This window comes from Schistocerca nitens, chromosome 2 (assembly GCF_023898315.1).
Source record: "Schistocerca nitens isolate TAMUIC-IGC-003100 chromosome 2, iqSchNite1.1, whole genome shotgun sequence".
Classification (NCBI taxonomy): Eukaryota; Metazoa; Arthropoda; class Insecta; order Orthoptera; family Acrididae; genus Schistocerca; species Schistocerca nitens.
This window is the reverse complement of record NC_064615.1, coordinates 1,155,356,776-1,155,373,144: the sequence shown is the minus strand read 5'-3', so window position 1 is coordinate 1,155,373,144 and position 16,369 is coordinate 1,155,356,776.

Here is a 16,369-nt window from a genome sequence, read left to right as displayed (position 1 = left end):
GATTGGCCGAAACTTGGTAGCCCTACTTTGATTGTATAGAACGACTACTTGCTATTGCTTGTACAACGGGGACATGTTCAAAAGTATCAATGCAAATCTGATAACCGCACTATTAGTAAGGCAATCCTGGTGGGAGCTGCCAAGTGAAAGGTACCTACAAAACAATAATGAATGAACTTAGCAAATTAATTAATCCTGGTAGCTGTTTCCAAGTGAAACAAATATCTGTAAGTCCGTCTCTAATTTAATTGAAATGACGTTGTGCAAAACTGAGTGAGAGCTGAACAGAATTACCAGTACAAAGTTTAAGCCTTCCAAGTATGTAGTGCTCGTCATACATTAGTCACAATAGGTTATTCTTTGTAGGTATATCCCAAGCAAGGCGCATGTCTGTGCTGTCTGTATCAGATTAGTAATTACATAAAGAAGATTCAAGGAAATATATGTGCACCAAGTCATGGGAATAATATCATCACAGATGTGTCTACAAATTCACAGAAATTGTTATATGTATCAACAAAGGACAAAATGTGCTTATATATTGTGCATCCGACTACAGTCATATTTCTGTTGCTTTATCTAAAAGCTCAAATAAAAACGGAAGCATGGGCACGCACTGGCATAGACACAAGATGGTGTCTACCAATGGATAGACAAGAGATATTACCACTATTCCAGAAAAATTACCAGTAGCTAAAGATGTGAAAACTGACGTCACATACCAACAACCAAAAGAAAGTCAGATTAGCAATATAGAAAAAAATTCAGGTTCTTACATAAATTACAAGTGAAAAACAGTAACGAAATCTACATTTATAACATGATTCTATCAAAGCTTCCACAGAAAGGCGTAGGCTGGTGCACAACATGAAACTAATAAGAAAGTAAACATGGTTCCCAACCTTATGAAACGAAATTAATTCAAAATGTTCAAATGTGTGTGAATTACTGAGCGACCAAACTGCTGAGGACATCGATCCCTAGACTTACACACTATTTAAACTAACTTATGCTAAGGACAACACACACACACACACCACTGCTCGAGGGAGGACTCGAACCTATGGCGAGAGGGGCCGCGCAATCCGTGCCATGGCGCCTCAAACCGGAACCAGTTCTTAGAAAAAATGCGCAGGTCATACCAATCCACAAGAAGGGTAATAGGCGTGATTCACAAAAATAGCGTCCAACATCACTGTCATCAATTTGTTGTAGAACCTTACAACATATTCGCAGCTCAAACGTAATGACGTATCTTGAACAGAATGACCTCAGTGCCAAGCAGCATGAATTCCGAAAACATCTCTCAATGTGCAACACTACTCGCACTTTTCTCGCATGACATGCGCAAAGCATTGGATCAGGGAAGGCTGGTAGATGTATTTCTTGGCTCCCAAGAGGAATTTGTCTCTGTTTTATACCTAAGCTTACTGTCAAATAGGATTTTATGGAGTATAAAGTGAAATTTGTGACTGGGGTAAGGCGCAGCATGTTGTCTTGGAAGGACAGTGTAACGTTCTCAGGCAGCACGCATCCGAAGTGAAAGTTAAAAGAACATTTCGATGTATAATGCTCACTGTAAGATATAATTTCTATGTATTTCTGTTAATTGAATTTCAAAAGAACACTTAATTTTGTGAGGAAAAACTTAATTATGAATTTTGCTATTATAAATGATTATTCAAAAAGTGTGAAATACTATCTGTGGCAGAGGATGTGAAAACCGCCACAGAAGAAACGACATGTAATTAAAAATGACAAAGACTGTACAAGAATTAGTTAAGATATAAATAAGCAATATATCGTAATAGAATCGCTTGTCTTCTGCACGGACTGAATGGGAGAGGAACCCGTAACGTTGCATTAGGCTCTTAGGTAGTCTTCATTTGTCATAAGTCGATGATCGACGCCGTTTGTAGCTGGGATTGTAAAAGGTGAGTAAAGGTTTTAATTGCTTCTGTTAAAATATATTTATTTAGTAAAATCTGTTCGTCACAATTACTGAAAAGTTCGCACCGGACACTACCCATTTTATTTAAGAAATTTCAGCATTTTATCGGATATCGCTGGCGGTGCGGAGCTGCGCCGCGAGCGAGCAGTCTGCAGCAGCGGCAGATTTAAATATACGATCGCTGTAACGACCACATCCTAAAAAAGGTACAGGTAGAGGTGAAGGAAAATAATAAAGTGTTCCTTTTCACAGCATTACAGACGCAGAATAAAAACATATAGTAGATTTTATCTTGTGCACTCACAGGTGGATACAAGCTGCAGCTTTTGTAAATTTTCAGTTAAAAAAGTGACAAATTCTTAACATATCGTAAAGTGTATTTAAAAGTCGATAATTTTCATGAGAGCTTAGCAATATACAAAAAAAGAAAACATTTTCATATAGTAGAAATAGTCTTATGCTTCAAAGCTAGTCGGGATATATCCAGTTAAACAAAAATCCACTGCAACGTGAAAATTTTTGCTAAGTTCGATGGACAATAATATTTTCATTCTTGCGCAAACAGCTTTACTACTTGAATAAAAGTAAAACTTGAGTCATTAGTGTGGAATATTCAAAGATATTTATTTTTATTAATCTACAACAGAATATTTCATACGTAAAGTAATAATCACATACGGAAAATTTATTGCAACATTGCATTTCTCATGTCCATCCATGTCTATGTTAAGTTCAATCTCAACGGTTTCGCAATCAAATTAAACGCAAAAAGCAAAGAAAGTTTAAAACCAGACGGTCAACTCCCGAATAATTGAAACAGACAGAACCGCATTAAAACAGTCTTCATCAGAAGTAGAAGTAACTTAAGGTTTGCCCAGGGAAGTGTGCTGGGACCCTTGCTGTTCATGCTGTGTATTAATGACCTTACACATACTATCAACAGTTCTTTCATTCTTTCTTTCACTGGTGCCATGTCCAGCGCTGTCGCAGAGTCAGCATTGTTAGGCACAGATTTGGCAAGGTTAGTGGAAAGGGGTGGCCGGATGCCCTTGCACCTAGACTTTATGGCTTACCCAAAGTGCATAAATCTGAAATTCTGTTAAGGCCAATTGTCAGCGCTACAGGCGGACCAACACACGAGTCAGCTAGACACCTTGCCTCATTGCTGCAACCTGACGTTGGTAGGACGGACAGTCATATTAAAAATTCAGTCATTTCATTGACAAGTTAAAGGAAACGAGCGTGGGCCCGGATGATAGCCTCGTCAGTTTTGATATTGTGTCGTTATTTACCATGATTACGGTAAACGAAACTACATTATGCATAGCGGATATTTTTCCTACCCATATTGTGGTATTATTCCGACACTGCCTCACCACAACCTACTTTCAAAACAATAATAACTTTTATGAACAGATTGACGGAGTGGCTATGGGCAGTCCTCTTAGTCCTTCTGTGGCTAACTTATTTATGGAGACTTTTGAACAACGGGCTTTGCAGACTGCCAGTAAGAGACCAGCCAGATGGTACCGCTATGTCGATGACACGTCCGTAGCATGGACACACGGAGCAGAGGAGTTGGATGCCTTCCTGACACGTTTAAACAGCATTAATCCGAAAATCCAATTTACTATGGAGACGGAAAGGAATGGGCAATTGAATTTCCCGGATGTGTCTGTGATTAAACGACGGGACGGAACGTTGGGCCATAAGGTGTATAGAAAGGCCACATGTACTGATCGTTATCTACGCAGAGATTCAAACCACCACCCTAGACAAAAAAAGAGGTCTAATGAAAACCAAGGTAGACAGGGCGTACAAAATTTGTGAACTTGTGTATTAAAAAGATGAAATTGAACATCTACGGTCAACTTGCTTGTTATCGATATTAATGCCTTGCTGAATTATTCTTTAGTGTGCACCTGCCATGAAACTAACATTATTTTGTTGTGAAAAGGTGGACTGGATTCAGCTGAGTGTGGTTTATGTTACTTCAGGTCCTATGTTATCCCTCTTAGGAAGTTTGTTTGCAAAGTTTCTAGATGTCACAGGGGATGGAATTCGAATCTTACGACAACAGACTGCACTGCTCTACAAGTAAATGGCAGAATTATACAGAATTATACAGATTAATAGCACTTGAGGGTGGAAATATTAGAAAATTATAACTGTCAAAAAAGGTATGAAAAGAAGTGAAAGACCAGGAGGGTAATGTTTGCGGAGGAAGGGAACAATCTGAGTTACAAAATAGGCTAGAAGCTGCTCCAAGTCAGATTGGAGCGAGTCAGGTTAACGAGCGAGTAAACAGTCGTGCGACAGCTTTGGAATATCTTGAAGACAGAGTGGAAGTATTAAAGGTCAACAGCATAGCAAGAATCAGAGAAGGTTGATGAACGTTCTACTGCTATATCCAAACTGGCTGCTAGTGGTAAGTAGAGCTCGGGTATCCCAGTGAATGCTATTGTTTATGGACTGAGCTAACAGTTTGTCAGGAGGCGCTGGTAGATGCACATGCTGACTACACAGCACATGTCTAACCAGGGTTGAAAGATAAGTCTGAATTAGGATTATTTACAGTAAATGTACAACACGATTTAGGCGTTAATGTGATAGGGGAGGAACAGGATGAACTAGCTACATAACCTGTCATAGGACTAAATGAAACTGAATTATTAACAGATGTAGACGTAGCAAACCAAACTTTAGAAAGGCGAAGTGACTTCACACTTACAGTGGTTTTGAGAACGCTATTCTTACAAGGAGTAAATCTTCAAAACACGATTTTTTTTTTAAACTAACATGTCTGTTTTTGTTGCTAAATGACCGTCTGTAATGGCCTCAGTGTGAATGGCAATTTAAACTCTCGTCTTAGAATCTATAGAATTTATGCAGGGTCAATGCAGACCTCAGTGTGTGATACTTTGGAGGTACCGTATTATCTGATGTTCAGGTGTCTGGTGTAACATATGTAGTGTTTTTGCTTATGTCCTGATTTAGTTTCTTTGTGTAACTAGGCAGCTTGAAATTCTTGTCCTTTGAGCATATTTCCTCGTTTTAATTTTTTTTTTTTTTTTTTTTTTTTTTTTTTTTTTTTTTTGCATGAGTGAGGCCTTAGTCATATGTCTTGATATTTTCTTCCGTATGAGTGGCAATACAGCGAAAGGTCTTGCCACATTGGATCTCACACGATCAAAAAGATTCAGCGCTGTCAGGCCTGGTTAGTATATGGATGGGTTATCTTCTGGATATCCCAGGTGCTGTTGGATTTGAGAGACTGATACTTGAATGTTGCACAATATGAGTTATGACTACGGTTAAAACATGTGATGAAGAATTTAGTACTCTTGGGGAGTACTATTGATGAGAGAGTGTACAGTAATTTTCTTAATTATGAGGCCAAGTGAGATGATGTACAGTGCTCTTACACATGATTCGATTAGAGATGTGGTTACCATATGTCATGCGCGAATAAAATAGAAAGAAACATTCCACTTGGGAAAAATATATTAAAAACAAAGATTCTGTGACTTACCAAATGGGTAAGCGCTCGTAGATAGACACAATAAAAAAAAAAACACACACACACACACACAAACACACACACAAAATTTCAAGCTTTCGCAACCCACGGTTGCTTCCTCAGGAAAGAGGGAAGGAGAGGGAAAGACGAAAGGATGTGGGATTATATGAGTGGATATTTTCTATGTTGTAAGATTTAGTATATGCTGTGAATGATATGTAGGATGATTCATGACAGTTATGTTTAGTCTTTACTTTATACTTTATTTTATATTTCCGTGAATGAGAGTCATTCTTCTTTGACAGAAAACAGTCCTTATGGAAGATATATGTACGCACGATGTGACATTTTCTCCTAGTATGTTGAAAAGTGAGTTTTGATTGGCAGTGGTTGTCTCTTGATCTGTGTCATATATGATGCGAAAGATGCCTCATTTGTTCGACATTTGAGCCAGAGTGAGTACGCTGTGTGGATGAAAGTGAATCTTATGTGCTGTGAGGTTACCACTTGAAACTCAGCGCTTCATAGTAACTGTGTATATGACGAGTGTAGAAAGCTCAAGATCACTCCTGTCGAGGCAGTGCACATTTCGCCTTCCATTTTCTGTGCTGTTTTCTAGTATTGTTCTGCACTATGTCTGTGTGAATGTAGATTTATTCAAGCACTTAGTATTGTCTGAGAGTTTTTTGAAATGGGTGAACATCTACAAGAAAATGTGTACCTCCACGTGATACAAAATGAAATGATACACTGGGATTGAGTGAAGCAAAGTGGGTTGTGTCTAGGGAAGTAATAAAGTCTCGATATGGATTTCGTTTCACTGATGCTTGACTATGTTTTATGATGGTTTCTCCAGATTGTCGTGGTGTGGTGGCGCCATTTCTCTACGCAAGAAAGCAAGAAGCAGTAATATTTATGTCCGAGATTAATACTAGTATAATTTTTGTAGCAGGTAAGTTTTGCGAACTTTAGTAGCTCATATTTGACGTCCTTCTGAAGACAGTGACGAAATATCGTTTATATTTGCCTACGTTAGTTAGTGATCGTGGCCTTCTTCTGTCGACGTGTCCTGTTTTTCCTGTACGTCCATGTAGCATTTGAACCTCTTTGTCAACCTTCCATCTTCTTCTGAGGAACACAGCTTCTCTGTCGTCTCTGGCAACACTCTGTCTTTCTAAAAACATTCGAGTTGTTGTTCCTGAACATTTCTCTTTCATTTAAATGAAATAACTGATTTTGTGTTTCAAGAATTGTAAATTCGTGCAATTTATATCCTTGTATAAGTAAATAATTTCGGTCTTGCTATTAAGAATTATTAATTGCTTGAAAGTGTAGCGTAGTGAAAGAAGTACGGTAGCTGTGATTTGTCTCCTACGGATTCCACCGATGAGAAATTACATGTTGAGTTTGAGTGAAGCTAGCCACACTATACCTGAATATACTGCGCAGCAGACTTGATAACATCCATTATTTGTACCCCTTGGCTGTGTTGTGCAATACTAAGCAAGGGGAAATTTTGAAGAAATAAGGTCTTATTATTTACAACACTACAGACTTCTATTAACTACCTGAGCGTCTGGTAAAGATTAATGTAATAGGAAAGTATTCTACAAGCTCGTAATCATAGATCCTGGTGTAGAATTTTACTGCAGAGCAATCCATGTTCACCAATACTGCAGTAGCTCAATGTTGTTTTTATTTTTTTTCAGAGCTTTTCCCAGAAAGTTAACAAAATGACGGTGCAAGTTGTAACGAAAGACAAGGAGGCCAACAACATCCGTGTATCCAAAGGAACGACTCCGTATAGCTGATGAGTGGGACTCCGGCTGCGGGCGAGTCTGCAGAAGTGACGCAGCTCTACCGTTTCTGAGCTGCGGAGAGTCGAAGCCAGGAGTAGCCGGCACAGAACAGGAGCTGTCTGCGCCGCCTCCCTGGACAACGCGTGCGAAGCTACTGTCACTACTAAAACCAGAGACGAATGCCACGATATAAACAAAAAAAATCTCACTACCATCTGTTTCTGGTGCTGTAATGATACAGCGGCAACTGCACTCCAAGATATACTGCACAGCGCTGTCACCACGAATAAAACTAAGAATATCTGGTGGACCGATAGGACCTCCTGGGACAGGTTGCACAGTGCGGAGTAGACTCTCCTCAGCTTGCGGTAGCGGTCCGCAAGTGGTCGCGGCTGGCATCTCACTCGGGCTGTAACTCTCAGACACTGGTTGAGCTGGCGTAAGTCACTCCTCACAAGAAGAACGAGGCCCACATACCTGGCAACAGCGGTAAGTACAATACAACTGGAGAGCAGTGTTAACATGTGTGTCCATTTTCTTTCACTACTCGGAAAATTCAGCATCACAACAGCTACACGTAGCGCGAGAGAGCCTGCAAACACCAGTTTGCTGGAGATCCTCACCGCCGCACTGGAGAGACAGCGCGACTCCAGGATGCCGCTGTCCCGATAAGACAACAGACTGAGGATCCTCTGGTACTTGTGGGTGTTTCCAAACAGGTCTGCGGCGACCGCTATCACCGTGGTGGCGTAATGCATCGTCATATGGCCTATCAGCCACACAAAGGTGATGGAATCCTTTTTTCTCGTGTTCCTAGCTTGCAGCGAGCTCACCACATGTGCAGTTACTGCCAGGTTGATGACGAGAACAACAGCTGCGTACAGTGTACCAGCACGTGTCCTCCGTAGCTCACACTTCTCAGCGTCCACTGTGAACGGCGTCAACCCGAAAACCCTGCAGACGGTGTGGTACGGTGCTGCAGATCTTAAGAGATCTCGTCTATTCACCATTTCAACATCGGCTAGCACTCCAGGATGCCTTCGTTACCTGTGATGAAAGAAAAATTTCCCGACATATAGTAAGCAAACTGCTTGCATTAGAAAGAGAATTAATCTGAAAACATCGAAGTGCAACTGATTAACAGGGTACACTCAGCCTTAAGATAGCACTTCTACGACAAATGAGTTTCCCTTGACTCATGTTTTCATAAAGCATGTGGAGCACAATGGGATAAACATAGGCATGATTCAGAAACGCCTTCATATTCACTGTTTTTCCACATATGAAATAGATACAAAGGTGCAAACATTTAAAAAAAAAGAAACTTCACCATCCAGTACGGTTGCCGCATCTCTACAAAACGAAAATACTGATATTTCAGAACATGGCCCACCCGTAATTTCTTGTATATGATGCGTAGTTAAATTTTGGTTGTTCGCTCTTATAAGTTCTTATGTTCATTTAACAGAATGGGCTAAGTGACCTTGCCGTAATACATTTATTAATTACTACAAGTATTACTATTTTTATACAGAAGCCACCAATCAAACTCGCAAGATTTACTGTTACGAATATGTTTAAGGAGTCTTGCTTACACCTCAGAGAGAGTCTGAAAGATTTACACATTCTGGTGAAAGCAACAAAGTAAATAAAGTGGTAAAGAAGGAAAGTTAAGAGGGAATATGGGATCATAGTTGGAACCGTTACAGACGGCGCACGAAATCGTTGGAGAGGGAAGTGATGGCTGCCACTTGAAGGAGTTGTGTCGACAGTCATGTAGGTAAGCCAAGCAAACATAAATCATCTGGCAGGAGGGAACTTCATATTCCGCTTCACCCACACACGAGTTTAGTAAGTCAGATTTTATCGACAATTTTTTTGCCGATATGATATGAGAGTGAACTGAGCTTTTTTGTTATCATGTTTCCATGTTAACGTAATGCTGTCTTTTATTTTATTTTGCTTCTATTTAGGTGTAGTTTTTTATTATACGCTTTTTCGTGTAAAGCGTGATAGCAGCCACGTTTTCTGCTATGCTTTTCTATTTAAGTTACATCCAAAAAGTTAATTTTACTGTAGTGTTCATGCGCGATTGTAAACATATTTTGGTGTCTATTCAGATAATGAATTTACAATATGGTAAGAACGGAAGGCTACTCACAACATGAGGAGACATTGAGCTGAGGACATGCACAATGAAAAAACAACCTAAGTACTGAGCTTTAGGACAAACTCCTCCTCCAGGAACAGAAACCATACACGTGTTCAGACAAGCAAACCTCAGACAGGCATGACCAGTGTCTCTGGACACTGGGGCCTGACTCACGCCAAGTCGTGCTCCAGCACTCAGAGACAGGGGCCACGTCTGTGTGGGTTCTGCTTGTGTGAATCCGTGTGTGTTTCTTGTTTCTGAAGAAGAATTTTTCTCTAGAGCTCAGTGTTGTAACAGTCATTTTGGTCGAACCTCTGTATGACTCAACGCCTCCGGATGTGGTGAGTAGTAATCTATCCTTTCCATATTACTTGTAGTTTTGTAGTCAACATGTAGGGTGCCGAAGAGTAAGAGCCAGCAGCCGCCAGTGAAGAAGAAGTAAATATTCCAGAATTCGAATCGACAATGGCTCCCCCATGAGTAACGTAGAAGTAAATATCCTCGGAGTAGTGAAGCAACTCAAATTACTTAATTGAAGCAAGTTTTCTGGTCCAGACTGTATACCAATTAGGTCCCTTTCCAAGTATGCCGAGGCATTAGCTCCATATTTAACAATCATATACAACCGTTCGCTCGACGAAAGATCAGTACCCAAAGACTGGAAAGTTGCACAGGTCACGCCAATATTCAAGAAAGGTAGTAGGAGTAATCCACTAAATTACAGGCCCATATCGTTAAAGTCGATAAGCATCAGGATTTTGGAACGTACATTGTGTTCGAATATTATGAAATACCTCGAAGAAAACGGTCTATTGACACACAGTCAACATGGGTTTAGAAAACATAGTTCCTATGAAACATAACTAGCTCTTTATTCACGCGAAGTGTTGGCTGCTATTGACAAGGGATCTCAGATCAATTCCGTATTTCTGGATTTCCGGAACGCTTTTGACACTGTACCACACAAGTGGCTCGAAGTGAGATTGCGTGCTTATGGAGCATCGTCTCAGTTATGTGACGGGACTTGTAATTTCCTGTCAGAGAGGTCACTGTTCGTAGTAACTGACGAAAAGTCATCGAGTAAAACAGAAGTGATTTCTGGCGTTCCCCAAGGTAGTGTTATAGGCCCTCTGCTGTTCCTTATGTGTATAAACTATTTGGGATATAATCTGCGGAGCCGTCATTGGTTGTTTGCAGATGACGCTGTCGTTTATCGACTAATAAAGTCAACAGAAGATCGAAATAAACTGCAAAACGATTTAGAAAAGATATTTGAATGGTGCGAAAAGTGGCAGTTGACCCTAAACAACGAAAAGTGTGAGGTCATCCACATGAGTGCTAAAAGGAACAGGATAAATCAGTTTACTCTAAAAGCCGTAAATTCAACTAAATACCTAGGTATTACAATAACGAACAACTTAAATTGGAAGAAACACATAGAAAATGTTGTGGGGAAGGCTAACCAAAGACTGCGTTTCATTGGCAGGACACTTAGAAAATGTAACAGACCTACTAAGGAGACTGCCTACACTACGCTTATCCGTCCTCTTTTAGAATACTGCTGCGCCGTGTGGGATCCTTACCAGATAGGACTGACGGAGTACATCGAAAAACTTCAAAGAAAGGCAGTACGTTTTGTATTATCGCGAAATATCCGAGAGTGTCACAGAAATGATACAGCATTTGGGCTGAACATCATTTTAAAAAGGCGTTTTTCGTTGCGACGGAATCTTCTTACGAAATTCCAATCACCAACTTTCTCCTCCGAATGCGAAAATATTTTCTTGATACCGACCTACATAGGGAGGAACGATCACCACGATAAAATAAGGGAAATCAGAGCTCGTACGGAAAGATATAGGTGTTCATTCTTTCCTATACGATATTGGAATAACAGAGAATTGTGAAGGTGGTTCGATGAACACTCGGCCAGGCACTTAAATGTGATTTGCAGAGTAGATGTAGATGTAGTAGGTCCGTGAGATCGCGCCTCGGCTCCGCCCTTGCAGACGGCAGCCTGGAGTCCGGACGACGTCAGCCAGGGAGCGGAGGCCGGCTGCCCCCCCCCCCCCCCCCCCACGCCCCCAAGCCCTCCCACCGCGCCACCGTGCAGCGCAATTTTCGGACCCGCCTCGCCGCGGCTGTATCGCGTCTATACGGCGGAGCTTGGCGGTAGATTCAGCGGGCTGGTAGGCCGCCAGTATGCACTACTAGTGGGTCGCCGTGGTTGGCCTGCTATTTAAACAATCTTTATTCTCTCCGGTTCCATAGGCGGACAGAACGACGACACATGTGATTGCCTCCAGCCTCTGGGCTCCCTTACATATACTCATTTTCCTATATCTGTGACCTAGTCTCTTTGTAACGGATGACTCGAATGTCCCTTAAGCGTTACAAAATCTTGTTTATCTTGCCCACTTTAGACCCGACGTCGACGTGCAGGTAGTTAGGCGCTGTTGTATTTGTTTTTAGTAGCATGTCAGTGCCCTGTGTTGCACCTGATTACTTCACCCTCGTCTACACAAATGTTTATGGTGTCTGCCAGGCCGTGCTTCCTCATCTGTGAGTTGTTTCATAAACCTGCCACGTCGAAACCTTGCGCAACAATAACACTGCCAGTCCCTGCTACCTGATGTGTTCATCGCTCCCCTAACTTCTCCCTTCCGGAAACAGCTGTCCAAAATTTTCAAAAATTCCATGAATCCATGACTATATTTATTCGTGGCGCAACATTCCTCATCACTTCCGAGAAGATCCGTCCAAATCTTCAATAACTTGCTCCCACTGAACTACCTCAACACCAATTATTTATGTGTTGAGAACAATCCCCCCAACTCACAGTGTGATGTCCCCACACTCAGCTGCTTCCCACACTTGTATTCCATCCTTAACGAAATGCCACATAGCTCTATTATGCCCTTACGTACTAATTGAGTGCTTAAAAGTAATTACTTCCAGATTCAACGCTGGTCAACAATTCTATTGGTAATTTGGGTTTTGGTACGTCTAAGCGTGTGCCTGCTTGCATATTACCCAGAAACGCAGAAATACGACACTAATGGCAGCCGAAACGCTTACTACTAACACATCGTGCTGCTGCTGTTCCAGGAGATGGTGTATACGCTGCCACATTTGTTCAAAAATGGTTCAAATGGCTCTCAGCACTATGGGACTTAACATCTATGGTCATCAGTCCCCTAAAACTTCGAACTACTTAAACCTAACCAACCTAAGGACAGCACACAACACCCAGTCATCACGAGGCAGAGAAAATCCCTGACCCCGCCGGGAATCGAACCCGGGAACCCGGACGTGGGAAGCGAGAACGCTACCGCACGACCACGAGCTGCGGACCACATTTGTTCCATTGAAAGTCTCCCTTACTGGGACTCTATTAATTTACCCGACGAGAGCATGCGATATACATTGAGTGTGTTATTTAAACAGGTTAAATTTTGAATTCGGAGCTATTTCCGTTCAGTTGCAATAGAATCTGAATCGCCATCCCAGCTTTCAACTCACGATAAATTTCGAAATTTCTCTGCCTCTCGTGATCCAATTTCTCTCTTAACGCTGCTTCTCTTAACGCCGCTTTCGTGTTAGTGATAACACGTGTTTCCACGATTTTCTGTACTGTAGTTCTACCCTAATTCAAGTGTTTAAAAACACACACATTCCCTTTTAAACATCGCAAACACAAGAATCTAACCACAAATTAATCCTTCCAGTGAATCATCGACCATTTTCACTCAACACAGTTACTATCCAGATGACAAATTCGCCTACACGTAGAACAATTAGATGCTTCAGCCGTGTATATGGCAGTTCGTGCCCCGACAAATTACAAAATTGGCGCCTCAATGGCACTAAATTATCATGCCCATCACTATCCATTAACAAAGATAAGTAAACAGGGTTCTGTGGTTTCACTAAAGGAGCCCCAAACATGGCGTGGCCGAGCTCACGCAATAACCTCTGACACCAAAAGCAAACATCAAAAGTAACATAAATATAACTTGATAGGAATGCAAGTTTAATCAGCTGTTTACTTTTGGTGTGACAGGGCTGCTTTCATTATTAATTTTTGGTTGGGTCCAGAGTTTAGGAGAAGATGGGTTCATCATGTTCCATTAACTTTCTTTGTTAAATAGAAGTTCCGTCTTACCTAGGAATAGGACACTGAATTGATATTTTCGGTGTCTTTTTTTGTGAATGACGTTTTTTGCGGAATAACCTTAGCTTTCTTCTGATACACTCTGTTTTGAACACGTTTCTGCCATATACAATCTGTTAGCTTTACTAATTTCGCCTTTATGCTTCCTATTTTTTGTCAAATTGTAAAAATATTTCCTACGTTGACGAGAAATTGCTGATCAATTTAAACTTACAGCTCAAAAAACCCAGTCTGAGAAAAACCATCATAAAAAAATCATAATGTGATCACAAATCCGCCATTCTCTAGGTCAGTCCAGTAAATTTACTCGACCATGTCTTTATAAGCTGACGTATGGCAGTTAGAAGCAAATATACATTAGAATATACACAAGGAATTTTCAAAACGATATTTTATCATATCTGAATCTGAAACGTCTTAGCAGTTTAAAACTGTATGCTGGACTGAGACTCGAACTTGGTACCTTTGCCTTTCGCGGGCAAATGTTCTACCATCTGAGCTAGTTCTACAAAGTTCGTAGAAGAGCTTCTGTGAAGTTTGGAAGGTAGGAGGTGAGGTACTGGCGGAATTGAAGCTGTGAGGGCTGGTCGTGGGTCGCGCGTGGGTAGCTCAGATGGTAGAGCACTTGCCCGCGAAAGGCAAAGCTCCCGAGTTCGAGTCTCGGTCCGGCACACAGTTTTAATCTACCAGGATGTTGATATCAGCGCACTCTCCGCTGCAGAGTGAAAATCTCATTCTGGAAACATCTGAATCTCACTGGCATGAAATTATCTTCATTGGCTCAAAGTTAAAACAACAAGTTTAGTAACAGTATACAATGCTTGTCCGTTACACCTACCAATGAAAAAGGATTTGTGTTAAATGTTTTACAAGAAATAGAAAGTTTCATATATATGACGAAACATCCAGACAGTATTTTCAACCAAGAGGTCGACGAAAAAAAATTCATTGTAAATTTCAGTAGTGTTATTGTAAACGATTCATGTTGAAACACATTCCCTTCTTTAGATAAATTATTAACTAAAACAACCTTATTTAGGAGTGAAATTACGTAGTCTGTGATATAGCAAAGTTAATCATTATCTTTTTATCTAAAGCACACTGTCATTGAAAACTGCACAATAACCAACTCTATGTGCTGATTAACACTGGCACATAACCAGTTCAGATTATATACGTTACTGGCTCATTCTCTGACATGTGCTAAGAAGTCAGTATATGTAAGATGTGTGAAAATACAGTTTTCACGTTAAGTAATAAGAAACACTACCACTCGACGTAAATCTCTCTGGAAAGATATTTTGTCTTCTCTAATGCCAGTAGCGCTAATGATGTACATTTGTACTTGTTCTTTTCGCAGCAATGTGTAAATAAAGAAATTCTTGATTGTTCAGTTTATAACCCCAGTGCCAACAGCCTGATGCCGCGTACCTTTCGTAATGCAGCACAAAACTTCGTTTTCCCGGTTCAGTTTTAATAATCACCATCTCCCAATGTAGTCTCAGAGACCTACCTATATTTTAAACTCTAATACAACACACTCTTCACACAAGTGAAAACTCAAAATTATTCTCTTCCTGCAGAACTTAAATATTACATACCTCCTAGTTCTTAGATACTAAAAATTAGTTCCTTCCCTCATCAGCACGGAAAAACTTTTTTCTTCTAACTTTATTGCATTGCTGTCCTAATAATGATTCCTTACTTATAGCTACGAGCAGTCCTCCCTATCACCAGCTTGATTCATAACATAAATGACTGGAATATTTAGATGGAAAACTGTAGGTGCACAAATTCTGAATGCAATACAAAATTATTCTCGCTTCTGAGTAATACACATATCCCAAAGACGTTTAAGCTGTATAAAAAATCAAAGGATCTTGAGTGAGAATTGATGGAAAACCTTACAGGTTGGTAGGTTTATCGCTTTCGAGCTCAAACAATTTCTACATCTAAGGAATTTTGCGGCTAGGAAAAGGTTTTTAACAGTGTTAGATGGGAATCAGGTAAATGTCCATGAATTCTGCCGCAAGCACAGAATATAGTAACTGGGATACTGACAAAGCAAGTGCTTTACATAGAGCTCCATCGACATTAGCTAATCTTTTGACCTGAAAGTAATCTTTTATTATCAAGTGAAGAACGATTCACATAATGGCCGTCCATATCTTAATACATTCTGAAGATAAAATACGGTTTCTGTCGGCATAATCCTCTGCTTTGTACAATAAAAGTCAGTTGAATTCGTACTGGTATTCCCACCTCGATGTTTCTCTTATTAAGCGTTTGGCTCTTACGACGTCTGACACAGTCAGTACAGAACAATATAACTATGATGGTCTGTTTACTTAACGGTCAGCTGATCCAATCCAAATCCTCGTATTCACAAACAAAAAAATTCAATTTTGATAGTGAGTCGTGTAATAAAAAAAGTGGGCATAAAACCACCACTTCTCACGCTGACTAAAGGTAGCAGCACATATACGTACATCACAGTACCAACTATACTGTCATAATAACATCAGGAAACTGGTATTGGGAAAATGTTATGTCAATACTACACACGTGGACTAAAAAAAAATTTGAAATAGATAAGGTAAAATGTGTAAAGTAATGCTGGTCCTTCCTACCAAGTTCTTCTTAAGTCCTACCACTTGTGTTGGATGTTATAAGGTTCTGCAATAGCTAAACGTCATAGCATTATTTGAAGTCCAGTTGATGCTAAGTCTGTCCAGTATACGAATATTGTTACAAGTCCAAAAACTCGCTGATT